Source organism: Carya illinoinensis, chromosome 16 (assembly GCF_018687715.1).
Source record: "Carya illinoinensis cultivar Pawnee chromosome 16, C.illinoinensisPawnee_v1, whole genome shotgun sequence".
NCBI lineage: Eukaryota > Viridiplantae > Streptophyta > Magnoliopsida > Fagales > Juglandaceae > Carya > Carya illinoinensis.
The window spans coordinates 9,719,656-9,730,165 of NC_056767.1; the positions used below are offsets into that span (position 1 = coordinate 9,719,656).

Consider the following 10,510-nt stretch of genomic DNA (forward strand, 5'->3'; position numbering starts at 1 on the left):
AAGAAGTCCTCTTAAAAGCAGTGCTACAGGCCATTCCCACTTATGTAATGGGGATTTTTCTGGTGCCAACCTCGATCACTAATAAGCTTAACCAACTTATCAGAAAATTTTGGTGGGGCTACAACGAGGACACCTCTAAGATACAATGGGTCAAGTGGAAACAGCTCAGCTACAGCAAAGAGGCAGGTGGTCTTAGCTTCAGATGTTTCAAAAGTTTCAACCTAGCTTTGTTAGCTAAACAAGGGTGGAGGATTTTACAGAATCCATCTTCTATAGCTATTATGGTACTTAAACAAAAATACTTCTCCCAGGGCTGGGTTGTTAGATGCTAAATTGGGGTCGAGGCCATCATTTGCATGGAGAGGCATGTGTGCAGGTTTGGAAGTGCTGAAAAAAGGGCTCATATGGAGGGTGGGCAATGGGAAAAAAATTAATATATGGAAGGACTAGTGAATACCCTCCTTTCCATAAAAAAAAGTAGCCTCCATTCGACCAATTGATTGTGGGTATGAACAGGTAAGTGATCTTATTGATACTGACCTCAAAACCTGTAAGCATCCTATCATCCAGGAGCTACTCTCCCCATAGGAATTTGAAGCAATAAAAACAATACCCCTCAGCATTGGAGAAAGGGAAGATAGGATGGTATGGCAATTCACCACTAATGGTCCTTATTCAGTAAGAAGTAGGGTTGTTCATTTGGGTTTCGGACTGGGTATCCAGGTATACCCGGCCCTGAACCCGGGTTTCAAATCTGGGTCAGTTTTCGGCCCAGTTTACACGGGTTACGACTTGGGCTGAAACCCGGGTGAATCCGGGTTTTTTGAAACCCGGAATCCGGAATGTACCCGGTTTTTTTTTTTTTTTTTTTTTTTATTTTTTTTTTTATTTTTACCAAAAACCTATATTATTTAGTTTCTATCAAGAAGCATTTAAAAAAAAAAAAAATCTAAGAGCCTATATTCTCTATTGTGAATTTTTCAAGAAAAAATGTTACAAAGCATATTCTTTCATATAAAATACTAATTACCTTTTTAACTAAATGCATCTAAAAAAACATAATATAATCACTACATATTTCATTATTTGGTATTTATACATTACAAAATGCAAATTATAATATATAAAATTACATATCAAAAGTGGACTATATAGAGCCACCAATACATAATATGTCTGCTTCATGCAATCAATGCATTCCTCCACAATTGAATTTAGTTTCTGATGAATTTCCTGTCTCAGAACAGCCATTGTTGGTCCAAGCTTATCTGCAAGATGTATTCAACAGAAAGGTTTTAAGTAGAGATATCAAACTTAATCTTATGACTTAAAGCTACATTAATTAACCAAAAAATAAAGGTGAAAACTGCCACTTTGGCATTAGTTGAATCTGGGACTACATGAGCATACCTTCATTAAAGAAATAACAAGGAAACTAAAGAAAAAGGTAGAAATTAAAGCCACATAAGAGCTTCTTGTTCTTGACATGAATTAATGAACACTTCCAATTTTTTATTCTTTTGAATTAGCAACCCCATCGTTAAGGCTGGATGGATGAGCAAGGTTCGACATAATAATCTGAAACATGATCAAAGAATAATTTCAAGGCTTTTCTCTATATCAGGTCATAAGAATATTTGCAGTGATTGACAAAGAACCCAAAAAATGGATCTTTTATTGTCTTTATTTTTAAATCAAACGTGAATGTTCAGACAACCAATAAAAAAACCTAATCAAATTTTCTTTTCAATCCATGTTGTCAACACCAATAAGTTCTAAGGCAGTTAAGAAATTGAATCAACATATGAAACACCATTACGGTAGCTATTTAACCAACCCCCCTTTGAGCTTGCACCAAGAGGAAATTTCAGAGACAGAACTAGTCAAACAAATAAGAACATCAATAGCTCAATGAATTCAGTACGAGAACATTAATTTCAATACAAGCACCAACAAAATCAAGCAAATAGAGATTAAAAAAACAATGAATGAATGGGAAACAGTAGTTACTAGAAAAGCCAAAGAATCCTCAGAAGGTGGTACCAACGTACTGAGCACTCTATTTTCAGTTGCAAACTTTGGTTTCAGGCATTTGGATCTTATTGTTGCTAAGTGAAAAAAGCTATAGAAGCAAGCCAGCCTGCACCCACCTACATATATACATAGTTAATCAACCAATCAACTTCAACTTCTGTAAATGTTTTCTCCTAATAAACCCAGAAATACGCTTTTACCTGTCATTATCAATTCTCAAACCATAAAAGTGACCTCAAAAAATGGCACACGCAAGCTTCAAGAATTTTGTGCACAAGCTGGAACACATTTGAAAGCAGAAGGCAAAAGTAGCAGCATACAGATAAAGAAAAAAATGAAAAAAAAAAAAACAAAGTTCTTGGTTAAAAATCGTTGAACCCTTTAATCTACACATAAGTATCATAAACAAAATGTCTCACCAAAATCAGTAGGCAACACAGAACAAAACAGGCCCAAATAATAAAAAATTAAAAAAAAAAAACCCAAGTTTAAAACAAAGAGAGCAGATCTAGCAACCATTTCAAAGCATAAAAATATAAACAGATATAACACTTAAATATAATCCAGAAAATATAACACCTTTGGCATCCAATAGAATCCAGAAACTACAAATGATATTAACTTGGCAGCCTTCTAGTTCTAAAGGCTACCCAAATTGCAAACATTGAGTGGACAACCAGAGCCATTTCTTACCAAGTAAGGGAAAAAAAAGCCATTTCTTATATAATAGTTCAGTTCTTCATTGAGAACTGAATACTATTAATGTTCAAAGAAGTAAACCCAAACGAAAATTTGACCAAGAACATAAGTGAAAGATATTTTTAATTTTAATTTCATTTATCACCTTCTTTTTATCAAAATAAGGGTCACTTTCAGATAGTGGTCAGTTCTAAACAGAAATCACTTTCAGATAGTACGGGTTGTGATTACAGGACTCAAGTGGGGTTTCCTCACACACACACATGTGCCCGTGCCCTAACAAATTGAACAAACTTCTAAACAGAAATCAGATGAATAATAGAACTTCTAAATAGAACAAGGCACTCTTGTACATGGGCATAAAACACAGAGAAATGAAAACAAAATAGATCCAAATCAACAAACTTAAAAAAGGAAAAAAAAAACCCTAAAAAAACTGCTACAGATCTGAACTTGAATAGATGCTAGCATAGATATAACCCTAAAAAACCCATTAAAAAAAAAAAGATACACGCAGATCTGAACTAACTTTCACGAAATGAACATCTCGAGCAAGAGAAATCACTAACGGCATACACACTCATATCCAGAAAAATCGACAACAAACAACAAAGGTAACAGGTATCAAACAACAAACAAAATCACTAACAACATGATCTACACGAACCTTGTTTTTAAAGGGAAGAAACTGAGAAACTGACAACACCATGCTCACCCAAACCCACAAGCATAAAATCCATTGACCCAAGAAACCGAGAAGGAGATGGAGCGACGGAGAGTGATGATGAAGACGACGACACGAGCGACGAAGATTCGGACACCAAAGGAAGCTAGGGTTTCGGCGTGAGAGAGAGAGAGAGAGAGAGAGAGAGAGAGAGAGAGAGAGAAACAGAGAGAAGACCGGTGTGAGAAATGAAAGTGAGTAGGGTTTTGATGCATTTTTTCAAAAAACCCGGGTACCGAGTTTAAAACCCAGAACCGGGTTTTAAATCCAGATACCCGACCCGGGTTTATACGGATTTTAAGATGCGGATTTCGGGCCGAAACCCATAACCAGGAACCCGATTATCTGGGTTCCGGGCCAGGCCGGATGAAATCCGGCCCGGATGAACAGTCCTAGTAAGAAGTGGTTACCATCTTCACAGACAAATGGAAGATGATCTTCAAGGGGAATCATCCAGAAGAGCACAAGTCAAGCATGTATGTAAAAGCATATGGAAACTAAGGACCTCTCCAAATGTCAAACAGTTCATATGAAGAGCATGTAGCGAGGCCCTACCAACACTATCAAACCTGAAAAGAAGGAAAATTGTAGAGGAAAGTACATGTTTCATTTGCACACAAGCCCCTGAAACCTCGAGTCATGCCTTATGGAGTTGTGTTGCTACTCAGGATGTGTGGAACCAAAGTTGCAGAAAGGTCCAAAAAATGACCTGCCATAGTGACCTGTTCTTTGATATTTGGTCTACTCTAGTAGAGAGTCTAGATGATGCTGAATTAAAGGAGACTGCAGTTACACTAAAAAGAATATGGACCAAAAGGAATGATCTCTAGCATGGTAAAGCCTTCATTCATCCTACAAGAGTTTACCAGCAGGCCATAGAAGAATTATCTACATTCAAAGAAACCACTAGAGCATCTAAGGGGGTAAAGAGACAGGTTACTGCAGTAGTGCATAAGTGGTCTAAACCAACTCAGCATCACTTCAAACTCAATTGGGACGCAACTGTCAAAGCAAAGGAGGGTAGAATTGGGATAGGAGTGATAGTCAGAGACTACCAAGGCCAGGTTATTGGTATTGTACGTGCTCAGAGGTCACTAAAAGTGAGTCCTTTCGATGCTGAAGCATATGGATTATTAACTGCAGCTATGTTTTGCAAAGAGCTAGGACTACAGCAAGTCTGTTTAGAGGGCGATGCTAAACATGTAGTGGATCTATTGCAAAGCCAAGCTCTGGACTGGAGCTTGGGGGGATGCCTTATTGAAGATGCAAGACAGGTGCTGAACTCTAGTGTCTACTGGACAGCAACTCACATCCATAGAGAGGCAAACATGGCAGCCCACCAACTTGCAAAAGCAGCCATCGAAGAAGCAGAGGATGTTTATGATATTGAAAACTGCCCAACTTGTATTTTGTCTGTTGTTCACAAAGAAATGTTGTAACCGAGTATCTCTATGTCATTTTAGACTATAGAGAGTTATGTTCATTTGTTTTCATGATTAATGAGATCAGTCTTTCAAAAAAAAAAAAATTATCTTCTATGTTTGTTTGATTTATTCTTAGCTTATTACTTCTAATTGATTGGCCATTAATTAGAAGATTTTAATCTTGTGATTTGTTATCGAAAGAGAAAATTATAGGATAGATCTTGAATATTTCAGCATAGATAAATATAGAGATCGAAAGACTTTTATGAACCTATGTAGTATTAAAATCGTTGGTCTTAATGCTTTCTTAGTTTATTAATTTGCATACTCTTGTGTGAAATGATGAACAAGAATATTTCCAATTGATTGTCGAAAGAGGCTTTTAGATGAATTTGGGGATTTGCTAACAAACAAAGAGAATTAAATTCAATTAGTTAGATGAGTAAAGTACAGTGAGGGATTAGGTGAAATCAATTTCCTATAAGTTTTCTTCTCATGAATTTGATCTTCGAACAACATTTTTCTTTTCCTTTGCATATTTTTCTTTGAATTGATTTTAATTTTAAATTGCAATTACAAAAATCTTAGTGACTTATTTGGATAAAGTCGAGATTAGTATAATTTCGGTATTTGTCAAAAGTAAGTTACCAATCCCTGTGGACGATACTCTTCTCATCACTTTACTATAAAATTACGATACTGTGCACTTGCAGTTTTGCACCGATCAAGTTTTTGGCGCCGTTGCCGAGGATTGATTTATTCTTATTTTTGTCAATATCAATACAAAGTAATCTTGGTTTTAATTTAGAATTTTATTTTAATTTATTTTTATATTTTATTTTTGCTCTATAGGTATGTTTTTTTACGTTAGATGCGTCGTGCTAGATCTCGTGACATTACTCATTTTGATCTGAAGATTGAAAGAACTCTTAGATCAAGAAGAAAAAATAAAATATTAGCCATGGCTGAAGAACAACTTGATGCACAACCACACACCTTGAATGATTATGTACAACCAGTTGTGAATGACAACTAATCGGGTATAAGACGCAAACCCATTAATGCCAACAACTTTGAGCTCAAACCAGCCTTGATTAGCATGGTGCAGCAAGCCCAATTCAGCGGATCGCCACTTGATGATCCCAATATTCATTTGGAGATTTTTTGGAGATTTGCGATAATGTAAAGATTAATGGTGTTACTGAAGACACCATTGGACTGCGATTATTTCTATTTTCTTTGAGGGACAAGTCCAGAGGTTGGCTACAATCTTTACAACCGAGAAACATCACTAGTTGGTAGGACATGGTAGAAAAGTTCCTTGCTAAATTTTTTCCACCTACAAAAACAGCCCAACTCAGGAGTGAGATTGGTCAATTCAAGCAAAATGATTTTGAGTCACTCTATGAAACGTGGGAAAGGTATAAAAATTTGATTCGACGATGCCCTCAACATGGATTGCCAGACTGGTTGCAAGTTCTAATGTTCTACAATGGGTTAAATGGGCAAACTCGAACTATAGTTAATGTTGCTTCTGGTGGAACTTTGATGTCAAATACAGCTGAAGGTGCTACCTACCTTTTGGAAGAAATGACCTCAAACAACTATCAATAGCCAACTGAAAAAACTATAGCTAAGAAAGTTGCTGGAATTCATGAATTGGAGCCGTTAGCAGCCCTTTCAGCTTAAGTTACTACTCTATCTCATTAGATTTCAGCTTTGACAACCCAAAGGATACCACAAAGTGCAGAATATGTTACAGCTACAAGTATGACAGTTCCAAGTAATGAAGCGAGTCAAGAGCAAGTTCAATACATCAATAATCAGAATTACAACTATCGTGGTAATCCTATGCCAAATTACTACCATCAAGGACTTCGAAATCATGAGAGTTTGTTATGGAAACACAAAAAATGCACTACAACCTCCTATAGGATTTGATAGTCAATCAAGCGAGAAGAAGATATCACTTGAGGATGCCATGGTTTCCTTTGTTGAGGAGACAAAAGCAAGGTTTGAAAAGACTGATTGGATAACATTGAGACTTATTGTAACAATATGGGAGCTACTATGAAGAATCTTGAAGTGCAAATTGGGCAATTGGCCACGACCATCAACGCCCAACAAAGAGGAACTTTTCCTAGCAACACAAAAGTGAATCCAAAGGAATAATACAAAGTAATCACACTTAGGAGTGGAAGAGAAATTGAGAGTTCACCATCAAAGGAAAACAGGTCCACCCCTACAGCTACAAACAATGGCTAAAGCAAGAAGAAAGTAGAAGAAGATGAGATTGTGGATGATACACTAAGAGAGACTGACATGCCTCCAGCAATTTCATTTCCTGACAATCCTCCTATTCTCTCTACTCCACTTCTTTATCCTCAACGTTTTCATAAACAAAAATTAGATAAGCAATTTTCTAAGTTTTTGGATATTTTAAAGAAAATTCACATAAATATTCCTTTTGCAGATGCCTCGGAACAAATGTCAAACTATGTCAAATTCCTAAAGGATATCACTTCCAAGAAGAAAAGGCTGGAGGAGTTCAAAACAGTGAAGCTTTCTGAAGAATGTAGTGCTATTCTTCAAAAGAAATTACCTCAAAAATTAAAAGATCCGAGGAGTTTCACTTTGCCTTGCACTATTGGAAATTCATTTTTTTATAAAGTTTTATGTGATCTTAGTGCTAGAATTAATCTTATGCCATTTTCTATTTGCAGGAAATTAAGACTTGGAGAGATGAAACAAACAATCATTTCTTTGCAATCAGCAGATCGATCCATCAAGTATCCACGTGGAATTATAGAAGACGTATTGGTAAAGGTGGATAAATTTATTTTTCCTGCTAATTTTGTGGTGTTAGATATGAAGGAAGATGAAGAAGTCCCACTAATTCTTGGCCGACCATTCTTGGCTATGGGAATAGCTTTAATTGATGTTCAAAAGGGTGAATTAACATTGAGAGTTAATAAGGAAGATGTTATGTTCAACATTTACCAAGTTATGAAATTTCCAAAAGATTCAAGTACTTGCTTTCAGGTAGATGTCATTAAGCAATGTGTAGAAGAAGCCTTTCAAGAAGATGTACCAATTGATCACCTAGAACGATGTATAACCACTTCATCTCAAGCTTATAATTTTAATAACTCTATTGTTTGTGAATCTAATTTACCTTTTGTTAGTGAAGAATTTCTCCACTTTGTATTTGCCTTGAGAGCAATATTGCAGCAGGTTACATACTTAGCAATGAAGTAGGGAGACTAGAGCCGATGGTAGCAAAGACGAATTCTGTAATTTCTAAAGAAAAGATGTAGCAAACTACAATTCCAGAGTTGAAGCAATTACCTAAGCATCTTCGCTATGCATTCTTGGGTGATAGTTATACATTTCCAGTGATTGTTGTTGCATCACTCACACCCGAAGAAGAGGAAAAGCTGCTACGTGTGTTAAGGGAGCATAGAACAGCCTTGGGATGTACTATTTTTGACATAATAGGTATAAGTCCCTCCATTTGCATGCGCAAAATTTTAATAGAAGAACTTTACAAACTGTCGATCGAGCACCAAAGAAGATTAAATCCAACATTGAAGGAAGTCGTGAGAGTTGAAATTTTGAAACTCTTCAATGTTGGAATTATCTATGCTATTTCAGATAGCTCATGGGTAAGTCTAGTGTAGGTTGTACCAAAAAAGGGTAAAATGACGATGGTGAAAAATAACAACAATGAGTTTATTCCTACAAGAACAGTCATGAGCTGGTGTGTATGCATGGATTATCGCAAGTTGAACAAAGCAACAAGGAATGATCATTTTTCACTTCTATTCATTGATCAAATGTTCGATCGATTAGCTGGGTATTCCTATTATTGCTTCTTAGATAGTTATTCGGGGTATAAGCAGATTGCCATAGCCCCTGAAGATCAGGAGAAAACTACATTTACATGCCCCTATAGAAAATTTGCTTTTAGGAGGATGCCCTTTGGATTGTGCAATGCCCCAGCGACATTTCAACATTGCATGATGGCTATCTTCTCTGATATGGCGGAAAATATAATGGAAATTTTCATGAATGACTTTTCAATTTTTGTTACATCTTTTGATCATTGTTTGCATAATTTAGCTCTTATTTTGCAAAGATGTGAAGATAAAACTCTAGTCTTAAACTAGGAGAAGTGTCATTTCATGGTTTAAAAATGGATCATGCTTGGCCATAGAGTGTCATCTAAAGGAATTGAGGTTAATCGAGCTAAAATTGCAATCATAGAAAAACTACCACCTCCAAAGAATGTGAAGGGAATTAGAAACTCTTTGGGACATGCCGGATTTTATAGAAAATTTATAAAGGATTTTTTTAAACTCTTTAAACATTTATGTAATCTTCTTGAAAAAAATTCTACATTTGACTTTGGTGATATTTGTTTGCAAGCCTTTAATGCAATCAAGGAGAAACTAATTTCAGCACCAGTTAAGACTGTACCTGATTGGAGTCAACCTTTTGAAGTCATGTGTGATGCAAGTGACTTTGCAATTGAAGCAATGTTGGGACAAAGGCGAGACAAACTGTTTATAGCCATCTATTATGCAAGCCGAATATTGAATGAAGCTCAATTAAATTATACAACAACTGAGAAGCATATGCTTGCTATGGTGTTTGTTTGTGACAAATCTCGATCTTACCTCATTGGTACAAAGGTGATAGTGTTCACTAATCACGCATCAATTCATTACTTGTTTGGCAAGAAAGGTGTTAAGCCTAGGCTAATTTGTTGCATCCTGTTTCTTCAAAAATTTGATTTAGAGGTTCGAGATAAGAAAGGAAGTGAAAATTCAGTTGCTTATCACCTCTCCCAGCTGGAGCAAGAGGAAGAAAGACCAGATTCAATGATCCAAGAAGCATTCCCTGATGAGTAGTTGTTTGCATGTGAGATCAAACTTCCTTAGTATGTTGATATTGTAAACAACCTAGCTTGTAAAGTACTACCACCGGATTTCACTTACTACCAACGCGAGAAGTTTCTACATGATGTGAAATATTATCTTTGGGATATGCCAGAAGAAGAGATGCAAGCCATTCTCCATCATTGCCATTCATCATCATATGGAGGACACTTTGGAGCAACACGAATAGCAGCTAAGGTACTTCAAAGTGGTTTCTTTTGGCCTTCTATTTTTCGTGATAATTATACCTTGGTGAAAACTTATAATTGGTGTCAACGTATGGGAAACATTTCAAGGCGTAAGGATCTACCATTGAAAAATATCTTAGAGGTTGAGTTATTTGATGTTTGGAGAATAGATTTTATGGGTCATTTTCCTCCTTCTTTTGACTTTTTTTATATCTTGTTAGTAGTTAATTATGTGTCAAAATGGGTAGAAGCAATTGCTGCAACAACAAACGATGCAAAGGTAGTACTCAAATTTCTGTATAAGAATATATTCACAAGATTTGCCACTCCACGAGCTATTATTAGTGACGAAAGGACCCACTTTTGCAACAAGTTGTTTGACAACCTTCTTTCCAAATATAGTGTGAGGCACAATATAGCACTTGGCTACCATCCTCAAACTAATGGCCAAGCTAAAATTTCAAATCGAGAAATCAAGAACATTCTTGAGAAGACGGTCAA

The 10,510-nt window shown here is 36.1% G+C and overlaps 1 non-coding gene across 1 annotated transcript; it reads right to left on the reverse strand.

Annotated features, from left to right (window-relative positions):
• Nucleotides 1–6,234: 6,234 nt before the first annotated feature.
• LOC122300045 lies at nt 6,235–6,341 on the reverse strand. Its single transcript, XR_006239888.1, has one exon. It is a non-coding gene; the product is annotated as a small nucleolar RNA R71 (small nucleolar RNA).
• Between the last annotated feature and the right edge of the window lie 4,169 nt (nt 6,342–10,510).